General features: G+C 39.4%; 1 long non-coding RNA gene across 1 annotated transcript in view; it reads left to right on the top strand.

The window, feature by feature from the left end:
- The first annotated feature begins 730 nt into the window (after positions 1-730).
- Positions 731-18352, top strand: part of LOC148216889 (uncharacterized) — a 37431-nt gene continuing 19809 nt past the window's right edge. The window contains exon 1 of the long non-coding RNA XR_015794662.1: positions 731-860. This is a non-coding gene — a long non-coding RNA (uncharacterized LOC148216889). The remainder of the gene's footprint in view (positions 861-18352) is intronic.

The following is an 18352-nucleotide window of genomic DNA, read 5'->3' as shown; positions in this document are numbered from 1 at the left end:
AAGGTTAGCGTTCTCTCTCTTCGTACTGTACTTTGTGTCATATTTTTGTGGTTTAAAAAAAAAATACATATGGTTCAGAACGGATTAACCGTATTTACATTGAACCTTATGGGAAAATTTGATTCGGGTTGCAACCAAAATCTGGGATGAGGACCATCCTTCCCAGAAGGATAATATTAAGGCTAGTGCTTAGCACCCATTCTTCTTTAATTATCACATTAGCTTTCTCCTAGCTGTTGATCTCCAGGTATGTTGGGGCTATGCTGGCTGGAACTTCTGGGAACTGTTATCTCAACATTTCTAGGGTGTATATAAGACTCAGTGGCTTGTTCTTTATGAAGAAGCTTACAATGTGAAGTTATATATGGATCTGGCCTTTTGGGCTTTCTTGTGGCATTAGGTCTAATGCCTAACTGCACAGTGGAATTCATCCTGTTGGTTTGTATCCTCTAGGCATACTGATGAAGGCTGGTTCCCTACGCCAGTTGTTTAGCTGGTGAGATCCTGCTGGCTGTCCTCCACCCTCCATCTTATGCCCAGGCTCCCTTGGGGAACAAAAGGATTTTGACCATGTTAATTATTTGGGACCAAAGATAGTTTTACACATATCTTGGTACAAAAGCCTATGTCATTCCTCATCAAGAACTGGGAAATGTTCAGCTTTGATAATGTTATCTAGCAAGAGCAGTGAAGAGGCTGATCAACTCAAACAAGGCTGCTACGTGCATACATGACATGTTTTCATGTTAAGGTTCCTGACACCAAAAGCTCCTGGGAGGCAAGGAAGAGTGAATTGGCTATTACAATGAGAGGCACCAAGGACAGTTATACAGCAAATGTATGAGTTTGCCCAAACAAAGGTATGCTGTAGATTTATTTTTATTTTTTTAGCTTTTCCTCTCTGAATTTTAGCTTGGTCACTGGGGAGCTTTTATTAAATGGGAAAGCCTTCAGAGATTCCAAAGTATTCTTTTTTTTTTTTTTAAATCTCCTTTACGTGATCCAGGGCTGCATCAGTGAGCTCTGATTCAAAATCAGTCTTGGAAAGTAGCTGTCCACAAGATCTAAATGCAATATTGAATGAAGGATGATAGAGGCAGTTTAGTGCTTTATACCTTTTTATTCCCAGTGGCTGATTCTTCCCAAGGGTAATAGGTTGTTCTAACTGGAGAATATAGAGAATAATGCTTCTATAACACTATCTTCAAATTATAATGTACAGTAGGAAGGGAGGGAAGGAGGAAGTGAGCCATTGCCGAGTAAGAGAGGTTGGAAATTGAGTGCTAATCTTTACTTCAGGGTCCCCAATCTCCCCAAACTCATGACGCAGGCACCTATATTTGGAGGGCAACAGAAACAGTCTGATGCTTCTGAATGCCTGGTCCATCTGCAAGAAGGATAAGCCTTATCCATGTTGTAATCATGTATGAAAATGTAGGTTTAACATACACCACCAAGCTTGACGGGATGAGGAAGGAAGAGTCCCCTTCACTAAGATCTGTCCAGATTGGTTTTGGTATTACATGCTTTGGTTTAGTAGGGGACTCCAGTGGTTGTGAAGTGCACTGTTCTGCAGATGGCCAAATGCGTGGTCACATTTGTGAGGCTGGGCAGATGCACAAGCTGGGGACGCTGCTATTCTACCATCTTCCCAGCTGCATAGAGGTATCCCCTCCTGAGCAACTTGTTTGGGTGGTTATAGATTCACCCAGGCTACTAGTCCTGGGAAATTTTAACCTCCCCTCTTTGAGGATGGAGATGGCTCAGGAATTCATGGATGCCACGAAAATTGTGGACTTGTCCGATATCTTCATTGACCTGACCCATGTGGCTGTTTTTTTTCATTACGGAATAGAGAAGATCTGAACTGGTTCTAGAGCGTATTTCTGTTAATCCTTGTGTAGACAGTTTGTTTATTTGTGAGCCACTATTCTTCACAGGGAGGATGGGTTTATTAAGATAGCCTACCCCAGTTACCCAATAAATCCAGAAGTTTTTGAGACACCAATTGGGGAACTTCCTAGTGATCTGGAGGACAGTTCTGTTGGGTGCCTGATTAGTCTCTGAACTGTAGAAGTGAACCAAGTATTAGATGGGATGGCTCCTGAGTGGTCTCTGACCACCCATCAACCCTGGGTTGCTCCATGGTTCTCCGAGGAGCTCTGAGAGATGAAGCAGGTGAGTAAATGCCTGCACTGGTGCTGCTGGAAGATGAGGAACAAGTATGACCAGACATGAGTACATGCTGAAATCTGAACCTATCCTGTGGCAATAAGAACTTTTCTGCCCTTGTTTTGTCTGTGTAATTGTGACCAGCTACAGTGTTTAGAGTGTAAACTGTTTAGAGCATAAATGGATCCTATTAAGAAAAGACAAGATGAAAGATCTACAAGTGTAGATTGTTATTCTCTGGCCAGACAGTCATTTTGTGGATAAAATTGCTCAGGATGGCAAGAATGTTGAAGGACAACTATTCCCCCCCCCCCAAAAAAAAGTATATTATCTGGGCCCATGGAAGTCAGGATTCAGGCATGGGCATGGGAAGAAACTGCATTGGTTACTCCCATTGATTACTTCTGAATGGAGGGAACACAGTCAACCTGATTCTACTGAACCACTCAGCAGTCTTTGATACAGTACCCTTCTGGACCACTTGTGTGGGTTGGAAGTGGGGCAACCTACTCTGGTGGTTTCTCTCTTTCCTAAGTGGGCCGTCCCAGCTGATGGTTCAAAAATGGGGAAAGATCAAACTATTGAGCACTCCAATATTGGATATCTCTGGGCTTAGTTCTCTCTCCAATCCTGTTTAAATCTACATGAAGTCACTGAGGTATGTTATCCACCTGTTTGACATGAGGTATCATCAGTATGAATGAAAAATGTGGTAGAAATCTTGACTACTTATGCCTTTGTCACTTCTTGCTTGGATTACTGTAATTCAGTGTACCTGGAGTGATTCCTGGAGACCATCCAGAAACTTCGCCTGCTGCAAAATGCAGCTGCCTGTGTTCTTACTGATCAATCACAATATGTTTATTCCCCCCCCCCTTCCTTTCATCTCATCTCACCAATGAGACTCATGGCAACTTATGAGAATTAAAATACAATATCAATACAATACATATTAAAATTTACAAATAAAAATAAAAATGCAAAAAAAGTCATATTGCCATATAACTGTTATAGGAGCTGCACTGACTATCAGGTTGTTTCCAAGTGTAATTCAAGATGCTTGTTATCAGCTATAAAACCTCATAAGGCTCAAGGCTTGAGTAGCTTTGAAACCACCTATTCCAAGTAAATTTTGCCTGCCCATCCAAATAACAGAGATGGCCTGCTGAATGTCATGAATCATTGAGCAAGGAGCTGACTCCACCCCTCCTTGGAAATACCTTGAGAGTGGTTCCTACTCTCATGGTCTTCTGGAAATTGGCTAAGCCTTGGCTTCTCTGGGAGACTTTTGGACACTGAAGAGCATGAGAGGGGATGGTGGCAAAAGGTGAAGATGCTGTTGCTGCTGTTAATTCATTTAATGCATTGTATTATTACTCTGTTCTTCTTGTTATTTTTTATTTTGTACAGCGCTTAGAGGCCCATAGAGGGAAGTGGCTTATAAAGCTCCAAAAATAAAAATATATTGGTGTCTTTCTCCAACATTTATAATGCTATTTATCCAAATGTCAGCAGAAAACTACAATGGCTTGAAATTTGCTGCGCCCATTGCCAATATCTAATCTGCTTTATTGCTTTGGTTCCCTGTTACTGACTTCTCTGCAAGATGATAGGTGATAATGCCTAGCAGATGTATGCACCATGAGCCTGGCCTTGGACAGGGTTGGAGTAAGAGGGAAAACATTGATACAGCTAAGGATGACTTAAGGCTATCGCTCCGCTAATCACGTACAGCATCAGCATAGCATCACCAGCTCTCAGATAGAAAACCTGTCATTAGTGCTGTTATATTGTCACAGTGATGATTGGATGACTCTAGAAGTTTCTAATAGGGAAATGCACTTTATCTCTCTCATTTGTGGGCTGGGAACAAGATGAAGGAATCATGGGGACCCATCAGAAAAAAAAGATCTTGCCAGGATATGTTTGGATGGTTGGGGGCAAGTAAAGAAAGGCCCTCTATTTTTTGCCCATGTATATATCTGACATAGGATTGGTAGAAATCAGTATTACAGACTTTATCTTGTTTTCAAAGTGCTATATAACAACACAATATTCTCACCGCATGATGACAGCCTGGAGTAGTTGCTGAAATTAGCATGGCTATTGCTGAAGAAACAACCTGCCCACCATGTTCAGATTTGAATTAATGAAGAATGACGGGGTTTGAATGGGGTGATTCTTTGGTATATCCAAGAATTTAGTTTGGTTTGCATTTTTAAACAGACTGACCGCTGATTCAAGTTTGAACACAGTTCCCCTATGGATTTTACACTAGGTTTTGCAATGCACTTCTTGGCTTGGATTGTACACCAACATCATATTCAGAAAATCATATTCAGATTGTACACCAACATCATATTCAGAAAAAGAAGTGATGTATACTGATACCGGTACAGTCACAAAAAGGTACGTGACTGTCCCTGTGTAGGTGTTTCATTGCAGAATTACACAAATTTATTGAAATGAACTTATGAACAGATGTGTGCGAAAATCAATCTCAAACCTGTATAAATTGTTCTGTCATTTCCTATCCATTCCTTTCTTGGTATGTTTCTTTTAGAATGAATGAAAATGGAACAAAAGTGTCCCATTCCCTTCACTTCACCAAAACGCATACATCTGCTGTAGTTCTATTTCTGTTCCAGACCTAGCAAATATATGCCTTGATCTGAATCAAAAGCATTACCAGAAAGAGAAGATATGTGTTGGAAGTTCCTTCCTTCATCTTTGAAATAGGAGATGTTTGTCTTTGGGTATCCACAAACACACTGATGAAAAAGAGAAAACAATTCAGAGGTCATAACTGCCCACTTAAGATGGCAACTTTACTGAGCCATGGGCAAATCGAAAGCATCTTTGCTAGGCTTTGACAGTGTGTAGAATTCTATGGAGCTCAGAGAGAGCGAGACAAAAAGCAGTCACCTTGCTGGAACATTGCCATTTCCACACATTCATTATGGTAAAACCAGAGTTCACTGTACATGAAATCAGCTGATTTCATGGTGTCTTTCCCACGAGACAACAAAACAGAACCAACCAACCCACCAACCCAAAAGCCGCCTTGCTTTTTTCACACATCATCCAATAGTATAACTAAAAGCATTCCAGTAATTTTATTTAATCTTTATAAAATAAATGCCTTTGGCAGACTGCATTAGTAAGTACTGATGCATAACACTTGTTCCCTCTTGGAGAATTCTGATCATTCGTTTTATTATGAAATGGATATGTAAATTTAATATCATAAATGAAATAGCTCATTGGTCTATATGCAAAACACAGTGTAATGCTACTCCTACCCGCTCTATTTTTTTTTTTAAGGAATGTACAGCAACCACTGGTTATCGGCAGGTGGCAGCACACAGCAGTCCTCGTGTGAGTTTAGAAACTGAGCAGGATTGTTCCTATTTCGCACTTGGATGGGACTCCAGGATAAAATACTAGGGCGATAGAGTGCATTTGGTAATCAAATCATTCTGGAAGTAGGCAATGGAAAACTGCTTCGGTTTTGTTGCCAAGAAATTATGTGGGTGTATCCAAGTAATCGCCCGTGGTTGAACTCAGTTCAAAAGTGATTTTACTTTACAACAATCAGGAATTCTGTGAAAGGACAGGATAGGAAGGTAGTTGAAACACTGGCTTGCAAAGGAGCTAAGGATAAGCTAACACAGAGAAGCTCACTTAATTCTTTGTGTAAGTGGCATCTCTCAGATCAAGCTTGATTTCTGAGGATTACATGAAAAAAAATCTATGCTTCTCTCTCAGAAGACTGGAAAGTGAGTGAGGCAGCATCAGTTTTTCTTTTCTTTTTCTTTTTTTTAAAAGGAAGATGCCAGAAGAATCCAAGAAGTTACAGGGCAATTAGCTTAATCTTGGTGCTGAGTAAACTGGAGGAAAGCAGTTGGTCCTGGGTAAACCAGAAGGTGTTCTACCACCTGCTGGTAATGCATTTCTGTTCAGCTGAGGAAACTAAGGATTGTGCCTTGGACCTACCTTATGTAAAGCAGAAACTTGTTCCACCATGTACTAGTAGTCCTTTTATGTTTAATCTATGACACCAAGGATTGAAATCTGGACTTTTCATATGCAAAGCTGATGCTGTTCCACTGAGGCTTGGTGTTTCAAAACTTGTTCCTTCACATAGGGTACTGGCTAGATCTGTTGCATGGCCTCATTGCTGCCTTATTGAACTAAGGCTGCACATTGCAGACATAGATCAGTCACGGTGGACATATTTTCAGATACTTTTATTATTAATCTTTTTGTTGAATTAACCCCAATAAACTTCTGAGGAACCTCAGGATTCCTCAGAACACACTTTGAAATCTACTGCCATAATGGAAGGTCAGCTCAAAGTGATTACCCTGAACTTGGCATTTATTCTCTAATATTTTAAATGCTAATATGTGTAAGTATAAGAAAAAGCCTGTTCTGTGCTGCCAAGGCAATTAAAATAAAGAGCAAATGATAGAATAATAGATGAGCACATTAACGTGTGGGCGAGAGTGTTACACCCTTAAAATGATTAAAATAAGTATTTGATAGAGATGAGTGAGCACTGCAGAAGAAATTTGGAAAATATCCTCAATCAGATGTTTTAATGAATTTTGCCCCAGCTGTTCTTATGCTTTGCTGGTGTTCTTGGAATATGCTGAGTGAGAGAGCATAATGGAAAATATGTCTTTTGGAAATTGAAATCTACAAATCTATTGGTGCTTTGAACTATGAAACAATTTTATCCGAGAGAGACAGTTCATAAGAGGTGGATGATCTTAATGGGATTGGGAGGAGTCGAAGATTTATGGTTATTTAGCATTACGTGTTATTGTTGGACTTACTTCCTTGTTTAACACTTTGATTTATCCTTCCACCTCTTTTTTTTTTTTTGCCTTGTCTCTTCTTCCTTATTCTTTGAAAAAAAACCAGGTATCAGTGGAATCAACTCATTAAATTTTGCAATTATTTGTTTCTCAAGACCTTTAGTTTCATAGTTTACCTTGACATTGTTTCTTGCACATTCCTAGGCCTTACCTGTACAGTCCCAGTTAAGACCTATATCATTTGGTATTATTTGAGTTTTAAAAAGGCAAGTAAGGTTAAATATTACCCAAATGTTGTAATCTTGGTTTGTGTGGAAGACGTTTCATCCCTTGGTCCTCATGGTTCTCCTTTCTAGTTGAAAGCACTTGGTCTCACCTAAGTACATAACAGACAAATTGAAATTAGCGGAAGGAAAATGAATAAACAAACATCTTCACAAGATGGAGAGGGGAGGAATCACCAAAAATGGAGTGCATATTCCTTAAGATTGGTAATGTTTGCAAAACTTAGTAGCTTCAGTCCAGATCAAATTAACCCTCAATCTATTTTAACCATGCAAACAACTAAAGATAAAATAGTTTTTTGTGGCCAAGAATATCTTTGGGGATCCAAAAAATCTTACTGTGTCATTTTATAGTAACTTTTCCCAACCTGATGCCCTCCAGAGATGCCTAATACCCTCCAGCCAGTATAGAAATTGAAGTACAATATTCCAGAAGGATACTAGGTTGCAGAAGCTTTTGTTAGTACCTACCAGCTTCCTACTCTCATGATTGTTACATATTAGATCATTGGTAAGCAGTCTGAGGATCCAGGACTTTGTGTGGTTCCCAAAAGTTTTGGGTGAGATCCTAAAGCCTGTCCCTCCCTTGCCTTCAAATTATAATGTTGAAGGGGAAGTTTATTCAATGAGGAGTATTCACCCATTCTTTAAGAGAGTAGACCCCAACATGCCATTCCGAAAAGCTGAATTTGTTATGGAGATCATACAACAGTGGTTTAGCAATTTACAACTATATTTTCTTTAGGATTAGAAGTTATTATGCTGGCATGGCATCAGGCCACACCCAAGAAATGGTGTTTTGCTTAGCTCTTGTGACAACGTCTTCCTTTGCAATTTGGAAGGAGGAGGAAAGTCGTCATAGACTGTGCTACCAAGTGATGCTGGTGAATTGATGAGCCTGTAAAAAGATTTGGATATTGAGAGCAGGGTGTGCTTTGTTAATGCTATTAAATAGTACTTATTCTCCAGCAAACTGGATGTTCAACAGGTGAACATTTAATTGCTAGGTAGTGCAGAAACGTGACTGAATATATGCAAATCCTATTGAAAGCTAATATAATTTGGGCTGCTCAGATAGATTAGTAGCCCCTACAATTAACAGAGGGTGTAGCTAATTATATTAGTAGGTAATCTATTACTCAGTGGTATGGGGCACATTGAAATGTAAAAGCAGATAGGGCTCTCTTGTGTGGCATTACTTTCATGCTATTACCAGTGGAGGAGCCAGTATAAATCTATGCTGCATTAAAATGGTATTAATGGCCCTTTCAGTATCTAAAAAAGCAAAATAGGGGATCCATCCACATTAGAAATGGGTCATCTGCTGTCAGTTCTCCAATCTCACAGTCCTTAGTGGGCTCTGGACAACATTGTGGATTCCTATCCCCAACAACATTTAGTGGGGTATCTTCACATCAACAGCAGGACATAGGATGTCTTCATGATGTGCATCATGTGGAGGGGAGAATTTGGAGGGAGACAATGAAGTAATGTCTTTAAAATTAAGTCTGGGCAGGCAAGATAAGGAGGACAGGCTCAACAGTCAATGCCAAGATTGAACCCTCCTGAGGACAGTGGAAAACGGGACCTTGGATACTCCACATGAGTCCTGCAGGATATTAGGAGGACAGAGCATTGCTTAAGCAACAATTTGAAACCAAATGATGCTATATCTTGGCCATCACAATTAATAATGTGGTCAACTCTACTGCTTCTGGAGGAGCTGGGAATCCCTAGTCTTGGAAAAAGCCTTTTCCCAATTTTGCAGTCTCAAAATTCTCTGAGGCTTTGGGTCATCCCCTAAATCAAAAAATGACCATCATCTTCTGAACAGAACCAAATAAACTATCCCTGGAGAAGGCATTTGGACTTCAGCCTTCTCAGGTTCTGCTGCTGTACAGCTGAGAGATCAAACAGCCAGAGGTTGGGAAGATGCTCAAGGATTTTGTGTGCTAATACTAGGCTTATTAAAACTGATTACACCAAACATAAACTGTGTTGGAAAACATTATGTGCAGTCCCAAGGGAAGTTTTGGACTTGAATCTATCCATGGGGGTGGGGTGGGGGAACAGTCTCGGTGGACTGAATCCAGCGAATTGTCCATGGAAGTGTTTATGTTTTGATCTTTCTCACTATGCTGGAATGCTTGGCACAAGGGTATTGGCGGGAATACCACCATTGGAGGGAAGAGAGAAGGCAAAACTATCTCGAACTTGTAAGCAAATTGTGATTAATGAGTTTCGTCAAGAAAGAAACTTTTTAAAAGCATGTATTTAAAACTAAATTTAGGGAGAAGGGTTCTTTTTTTAAAAAAAAAAAAAAGGAAGAGGAGGAGGAAGACAGTGTAATTCAGCCCATTTTCCATTCACTGCCTGATAAAGAATAGAAATGAATCCTATGAAATGATGGAGAGGAATAGAAAACATTGTCTAATGGATTCTCTCTCCAGAAGTCTAGATAGGGAAAGGCAAGACCAGGGAAAAGTAGGCTTTTTCTATACTAGACTAGAAGGATCCATTCTGAGAAAAGAGGCAGTCCTAACATAACATATTCTCCACTGGATTGCCATGGCGGGCAGCTGCATGGTTGTAAATAAAGGCCTTAACCATACATCTTTCCACCTTCTCAGTACGGTGCCCCATCGCATCCCTTTGCTGCATAGCAGCAAGTGAAAAGAGCATTGTAAGCATCTTATAGTTTCAGAGAAGGGAAAGGAATTATATTGGCGGGGGCGGGGTGGGGGCGAGAGAGAAGATGGAGAGGAAGAGCCATATGTTAGCTTCTGTGATGTAAGATGCCCAGAAGAGATCAGCTCAGCATCTGCCTTGTTTATCTTCTGCTGGTCTACATATTCATGTGCAGCTTTCCAAATTCTCTGGAGACACTTGAGCATATAGGAAGAAGAGTTCCAATGAGCCGCAACTTCTAGCATTCAGTTCCTAGGGTAAGAAATATCTTGTTTAATGCTGTAGTTTACTTTGAAAGGACGGCGAAGAGGAGGTGTAGCCTAAGCCTTGGCCTTATCTGAAATCCTATTATGCATAAGCATAACAATTAAGCAAAGTTAAGGAATGCAAATGCTGAGGTTAATATCTTTGGGTGATGGTAGTTGCATATTTGCACAAGCACGCCAGAAACAGAGCCACAGCAGTTAGAAAAACAAACAGCAGCGTGTTCTGCCAGCATATCTACCCTGCCTACATTTTATCATTTTACCCTTATTATTGTAACATCTATGGCTTTCCCCAAAGAATTTTGGGAACTGTGGTTTGGTGAAGAGCTAAGCATTTATGAGAGGGTTATAGCTCTAACATCAGAGGTTTATAGATCCAAAGAACCTGAGAGGAAAAAAAAAAATTGCAGTTTGAGGTTTGACCTTTTGAAGGTCTTTAACCCATGCCTCAATGACTTCACACTTAAGAACATACCACTGAATACAGGTTGCCAGACCACAGCTGGGCAATTTAACAGTCAACAACAGCGAGATATAATGGGAGATACTAACAGACAGTAGTATGGCTTTATTTTGTATGCTTGCTCATAGCAGCCTTCTCCGATGCTTGCTAGAGATAATGGAAGTGGGAATCCAATATGTGGGCAAGTCTGTTTATTCAGTGTTTTTCAGCTTTTCCCAACCTGGAACTCCCCCATGTGTCAAGGCTGCCTCCCTATACTTCTAGGAATTATAATTCTAATGCATTTAGAGAGGGGTGGCTGATGCTTCTGGGGAGGTGTATAAAGATAGCAGGGTAAAATGTAACATCTTTGAAGGCTGTAGCAAAATAAAAGGCATTGCATTAAAAGCCAGGAAATACAGAGTCAACTTTGCCTGAAAAGAATCATGACAGGAAGCAAGATTTCCAGGAAAAGGAACTTTTTAAAAATATAATTTTATTGAAGGTTTTAAAATTAATACCAACTAAAATAGAGTAAGAAGGGGGGGGGGAGAGAAGAAATAAAAGAGAAAAAGAAAAGAAAAGGAAAAAAGGTAGAAGAAAAATAGAAAAAAAGAAAAAAGATAGAAAGACTGGCTTCTGATCTTCACAGCAGTCATAAGTACAATTATAGATTTACCTCTTTCTCTAAAGTCACATTGTGACTCTCTTCTTTTCATAATTTATCCCATCTGATCATCAAAACCATAGATCACAAGTTCATTTTTTTCTGTTTTACGCAAAAAATCCATAAGAGGTTTCCAATCAGCAATAAACGTAGATATTGTCGGTTCTCTAATCAAACAGGTCAATTTGGCCATCTTGGCAAGTTCTATCATCTTCACCAACCATTCCTCCACTGTAGGTGTGTGTACAATAATCTCGCTGTGAAGGAAAAGGAGCCTTGTCAATGGGACAGTGTGACCAAAATAACTCACTGTCTGGCTGACACACTTGCCCAGATAGCAGGGGCACCCAGATATGGGACCCTGAAAATGATCTTAATATATCAGAAAACTCTAGATCCCAAACTTCAGAGGGCTTTAAAATAAGCACCAGTGATACCACTCAGGCTTAGATGTATCTTGCCAGCCAATGGAGTTATTTCAAGATATTTCTCCCTGTGAAAATTTCCCATCAATAGCCATTGTATTCTGATCCAATCTGTCTTCCAAGAGGAAGATGAGAACTTCATACAGCTTTGAGATATATTAACACATCTAGAACTAGATATGCAGTATATCCTAACAGTATGTGTCTCTCTGAGCATGAAACTGAGCAAACTCAGGGAGGCAGTGAAGGACAGGAAGGCCTGGCGCAATATGGTTCATGGGGTCACGAAGAGTCGGACACGACTTAACGACTAAACAACAACAACTAAACAATGTGTCTCTCAGTGTATATGAGTGTCTGTGTATATAAGTGTGGTGCATGGATCTGTAACATGCACCACATATACATCTGTATATTTATACTGAGTATATCTATCTATATCGGAATGAATTTCCCATTTCTTTTATAAAAAGAATGAAAAGAGGGAGACAGGGTGCTGATAGATTTGCTGCCCCATAAATTCAAAATCAGTTCCACATATGGTGGATTGCAAAAGCCAATCCAAGGCTTAAATTTTATTTGTTTGTTTGTTTTCTTTTGTTTGCGAGCCAGTATAGCATGGTGGTTAAGATGCTGGACTAGGACCACGGACTCTCAGGTTCCAGCCCGTTCTGAGCCATGAAATACACTGGCTGGCTTTGGGTCATTTAGTCTTTCTCAGCTCACCTATTTCACCCAATGGCATAAATCATGGGAAACTCCCATATAAGCCACCTTAAATCTGAAAGTAAAAGTGTGGTGGCAGCAAAAGTGTTTGTGTGTGTGTGTGTGTGTATGCTTATCATATATGTGAATATGTATATTAAGTTTTACACAGCAGTTTCAGTAAAGCATAATCACAATTCATTGTAATCATCTATACATAGTCTATGTCTTGCAAGCAATTAATTCATAAATTGCAATTAACATCAGGCCTTCAATCCATGAAGTAATTATCTTTCCAGTATTGAAGTACTAGTTTCCTAGCATTAAGAACAATGTGGAGGCTCTAACTCTCAATTGGCGTGTAATGGATATATAATTGCGTGATTATTGCCCTTTTTTCTCTTTTTTTCCTTTTCCTTTTGTTTCATTTAATTCAATGAATAAAAGGCAAGTAATTAAATAAATAAACAGCAAAAAGGTGTGATAGGCATCTAACAGACCCATAAATAAGACTTAAAGATTATCAACTTTAGTTGGATTGCACAATGCACAAATGTTTTACTCTTGGGTTGCTGGGATTGGACCACCATTACGTGGTACAGACTAATGGTCGGTCCCATATCTGCTATGAAAAGGGATCTCAGGCTGAGACAAAGCTCTGCTTAATGCACTGGCGAGGAACAACCAGTCAGTGGTGGTTGCGTTTGGCCTAATGCAGAACATCAGCCAACAGCTGAGCATCCGAACTCCTAACGTATCCCAGCTTTTGGATCCCAGGCAGGGAGCATCCATGCAGACAGCTAGACTCCCAGCCTCAGGAAGCCTCTTTGGGATCCTCTATCTTAGTCTTTGGCTAATTGGATAAGATTTTCCGATGATAGTAAGACTTTTATTCTTAAATGTTGATGTTATATTCATAAACTGTATCGGCTTTTATTAAATGCTTTTAGTGGTTTGGTTTTGCTTTACTTTATGTAGCACTGGTTTTCATTGGAGTTAGCCATTACGTGTGATATGTATGCCCTACATGGGATGGGTATGAAATTTTATATAAATGTTACAAATAAATAAATATTCATTTTATAGTTGATGGCCTGTATTTGGCATAGCCCCTTACACGCAACACCCAGAAACATTTTCATATTGATCCATGATCATTCTTACCTGGCCAACAATCAAAATCCTCAGAACCTCACAGAAGGCAACCAGACTTCTGTCCAGCTGGGAAAACATAAATAATGGCATGATCCCTAAAGGAAAGAAAGCTACCACGGTAAATGGTGACATGGGAATCTTCTAGCATGATGCCATCACAGCTGAAATTCTGTAAGGAGGTAGAGAGTCCAGGAACCTGGAGATGGGAGTTCCCACCAATGGGAAATTGGTCTCCCCCCCCCCCCCCAGCACAAAAATGCTTCAGTGTTTTGGCTGAAAAAATGGAGCTGCACCATTTTGGTTGCACCACAGCTGCATCACGAATAAAATGACACAGAAACAATTCTGGGGCAGCGTAGCATGATATGTGCAGCTTACATAGATAAACCATAAACCCCACATAATAGAACACTGATGAACTCCATCCTTAGCCTTGGGGTGAGATGGAAGTAGATGTTAGTCCTGCATGGTCTTCTTTAAGAAAGAAACAAATGAAGAAACATCCAAGATCATGTTATTTAATCGTATCAAGCATCATTTAGTCATGTTTGTGGAATGATATGCAATCATGTGCTCTTGCTTAAAAACACAACATCAGTTCTCTGATGGGTGAGACAACATCAGGTTGCAATGCACCAGTATGTTTTGCAAGAAACTGAACAATTAGCATGAATGTGGTTGTCTGTCCATCCATCTTCTGTTCATCTTTTGGCTGTAGTTCTAGTACATTAACTTCTGAATACATCTGAATATGCATTCAATACCTTTCTTCCCCAGCTTTGCATTTGTCTAGACTTGTGGCTTCAAAGATTTGACTTGGAGAAAATTAGAGTTAATGGAATGCTTATGTAAGTTTAGAGTATATTTTGATTCAAGATCTATGGATGGAATAGAAAAAGAAAATGGTGGTGGTGGCCTTTCTTTCAAACAATGATTGGCTGCTTTGTTTGAAATTTATCCCATACTCCCTTCCATCTCTTTAAGGATAGCTAACTTGAGATTTTAGCTATGTGCAAATCCATTTCAATATAAATGGTTAGTTGTTTAAAAGATAGATACTCCATCCAATCCTTGCATTGATAAGTTCTAATTTTTGTTATAAAGTCAGAAACCAGCATGAGACTTGGGCTTTGCAGAGGGTTTGTCCGAATAATATTGGTATCAGATAAAGTGGAGCTATTTCACCTCCCCTTAAGAACGGTATTTACTGTTCTTAATTGGTATTCAGTGGCATCAGTTCCTCCCTCTTGTGGTTCTGTGTCTCCTTCACTCAGTCTCCCAGCTTGATTGCAGCTGCTGACGGAAGCTAGACTTGCAGACTTTTGGCATTTCAAAGTGGTAATGCTTTATGCAATGCCCACTTAAAGCAATTCATAAAATAAAAGTGACTGTGTCCCAGCGTGATGGACTCCCACGAGTCTCTGATAATCAAGACAATCACTTAATTTAATTGGCAGGACCATTTCCACTGGGAACTGTGACAAGTCAACAAAGATGATTTCACTGTCTGTAATACAACGTAGATATGCTTGCAGCACGAGAGTCCATTCTCAGCTGCAGAAACAGGACGTGCCCTAGATGTATGCAAACATCAAAATAATTTTGGGGTTGGATGATTTTGGCACAGAACACACATAAAAATAGGAAGGAAAAAAAAAACACGGAGGTACTAGAAAGAACATTATGCTGATTTTGAATCCATAAGAAGTCTGCCAGATTATGCATGTATATCCCAACCAGGCTTAATGTATTCTCAATGCAACAAAGACAATGTGGGGGGAAGCCCCAGAGACATCCCGCTGTTTATGGTGGGATGAGGGGCAGAGGAAGGCAGCAGAGAGCAGAGCCACCATGATTACCAAATGCCGTGTTATAGCATGGCACAGAGTGTCCTGCCAATGATGTCATCATCTGTCCTAAATGATGAGGTAATTGACGGCATTCTGTGCAGCTCGCCAGACTCTGTACTCAACCATAGCGCAATGGGAAAGTGTCCTTTAAAGGAATATCCCTAGATGCAATCTCTTTTTTTCCAAAAAAGCAAGGAGTGCTATTTTAGGGGAGGGAAATATGGAAGGAATCCGGGTTTCTTAAGAATGCTCGTATCTTTATCCCTACAGAGAGACGAGCATTCTTTTTGCAAGACAGCAAAAATAAATTAATGCTTGTAGACACACAGTGCTCTTAAATAAGTTATGCAATAGATAAATCAATCATGAGTTTATCTTGTTTTCTGAAATGGATTTTTAAAACTAACCTGTAACTCCTATAAATCTAGAGGAAACTCAGTAGGTTATTCTGTAGGGTAAACCGCAAAATGCACTATAATGTATGCAATTGCCGCCATTGACATAGAAGGCTATTCATTATTTTTCTATTAATTTATTTTCTACCTATTTTTAACCTATTGGATTGTGCTCTCATTTGGAATGATCCAGCAGTTCTTTGAACATTCCAGCCACTTCAAAAGAGGAGATAAAATCTATTTATCAATGCATCGTTTAAATGAAAACACAATAAAATTAGCATTGAAGAGCAATGGAGTGCTGCAAAGCTGGCTCCTGAAAAGGTTAAAATATCCATCAATTTATTTTTGAAGTTTACATTCGAATTATCCTTCAATTTACATTTGAATTGTTCTCATCTCACATTCCGTCAGGTATCTTGATGTCTCCAGAGATGCAAAATTGTCTGATTTGTCTTGGACACAAAATAGGGTGTTCTTTTACTTTGGGCAGAAAGAGTTTTCTTTCCCTACTGGTAACCTAAGGGTGAGCCTGACTAAGAATATCCACTTCAACATTATTGGAGCCTTACTTTCTATTACCGTGAACAGTGCTGACCCAGCTGAACTGTTGTTTCATATGAACTTAATTTCACTTTGGCAGAACACTGTTAATGGCTTAAAACCTTACTTATCACTTTGCAAATTTTCAAATTGGTGAGAAATACAGCCATTTTAAATGGAGTGGAGAAGTTCATGGTTCTGTTTCCAAAGTCTCAACAGAATTAATAGTTTTACTTCCATTTCTTGTGCAGAATTCCCTCTGTTCCATATATAGTTTCCCTTCCATTGAAGTCAATGGTGAGAAGAGAAATTCACAAGACTGGAGCAGGTATAAGGTGAAGTCTCTGTATTGGGCAAGAGTTTCAGAGGAGCAAAGACATTTTAATGCTTTTAAATCCATAACCAAACTGACCTGCCTATATTCTACTTTTGATTAATCTCCATTGCTGGTGGAAACATTGGTGCAACCATAGAGATTCCTGAAGACATATTGCCCCCCTGCCCAAGAATAGTGATAGTATCCTATCAAAGATGGTGGAAGGAGTCTTTCTGATGGTGGAAGGAGTCTTCAGTCCTATTGTTGTTTACTGAGTCCAAGTGATTGGGTATTCTCCTAAATCAACCTTGAATGGCAATTGCAGAAAAGATGTCCTGTGTTCTCTCATGACTCCTTTTATGCTTCAGGTGATAGTGTCCTCTATTTAAAAATAAACTGTATCAGGCATTATTTAGAACTATGATGGAAATATGGAAATAGGGGAAGTGAAGGACACCATGTTGCTCAAAAGTAGGGCAAGGGGTATGTGAAACATTTCAGCAAATTTAAAAAGGATTTTCATTTTCATATAATTGGTGATTAGTCAGAAAGCAGATCCTTCTGGATTTTTACTAATTGGATTACAGTACCATCAGAATAAGTAACTCACCTTAATTTCCAGACTCCCGCTTGCAGTGTGCACCACTTAAAGATGAGCAAAATCATACTGCTTTCCTCTGGCATAATATATAATTATTCAAATGGCAATACCACAATTAATGAATTCAAAGTTAATCAAATTGTTGCAGCTGATTTTCAAAATCAAGTTCACTTGCCTCTTGAAGTTAACTATGAAGCTGAAAAGACATATCTTTATTAAACATGTAGTGACGAAAGGGTGCATTTTTTATTACTGACAAATGTGGACAGGACCAAAGAGAAACAGCTCCAGAGGTTCTGGAAAACCCTTCCACTGAAGAAGGTTTCATATAGTGTAATATTTGGGGGGTTTCAAAAAAACCATGGTTATGTTGTTGTTACCACTGACAGTCATTTGATGAAACTCTAAGAAAGCATAATTGGATGGCAGTTTTACTAGCATTGCTACTACCTTTCCCTACTGTGAATTTTGTCCATGTTTCTTTGCTTTCTCTTTCTGTCATTGTACTGGGCAAGCAAAAACATTTGATATGGCAATAAAAAATAAATGTGTACTACAGCACAAAATTTTGTCGCAACAATTAAAGTAATATGGGTTAAAAGAAGTGGAGGAACAAATAGAGCTTGTTGTCTATTATTGTGCCCCCAGCTAGGGACAAAATGTGGGTGATGGCTTCCAAAAGCAGATATTTGAAAGAGGCAATCATAGTGATGGGAGACTTTAATTATCTCGACATCTGTTGAAAGACAAATTCTGCCAAACATGGTTCTTCCAGAAAATTCCTGATTTCTCTGACAATTTTCTTCTTCAGAAAGTGAAGGAAGGAACTTGGGGGCAAAATGACCATATAATCCTGGAGGTCTTGGTTTTAAGGAAGACTAAAGCCGAGTCTAGTCTAACAGGTACATTGGGCTACAAAGAATGTGGATTTTAATAAACTCAGAGCAGTGATAAATAGGATTCCATGCTAGGAGAAGCTAATGGAAAAAGAAACTGGATAGGAATTCCTAAAAAATGAGG

Source organism: Python bivittatus, unplaced genomic scaffold (genome assembly GCF_059951505.1).
Source record: "Python bivittatus isolate LINGU-HERP-01145 unplaced genomic scaffold, Pbiv_v1 ctg000070_np1212, whole genome shotgun sequence".
Taxonomy (NCBI): domain Eukaryota; kingdom Metazoa; phylum Chordata; class Lepidosauria; order Squamata; family Pythonidae; genus Python; species Python bivittatus.
Note: the sequence above shows the minus strand (reverse complement) of the source record. Positions and strands in the feature narration are given on the sequence as shown.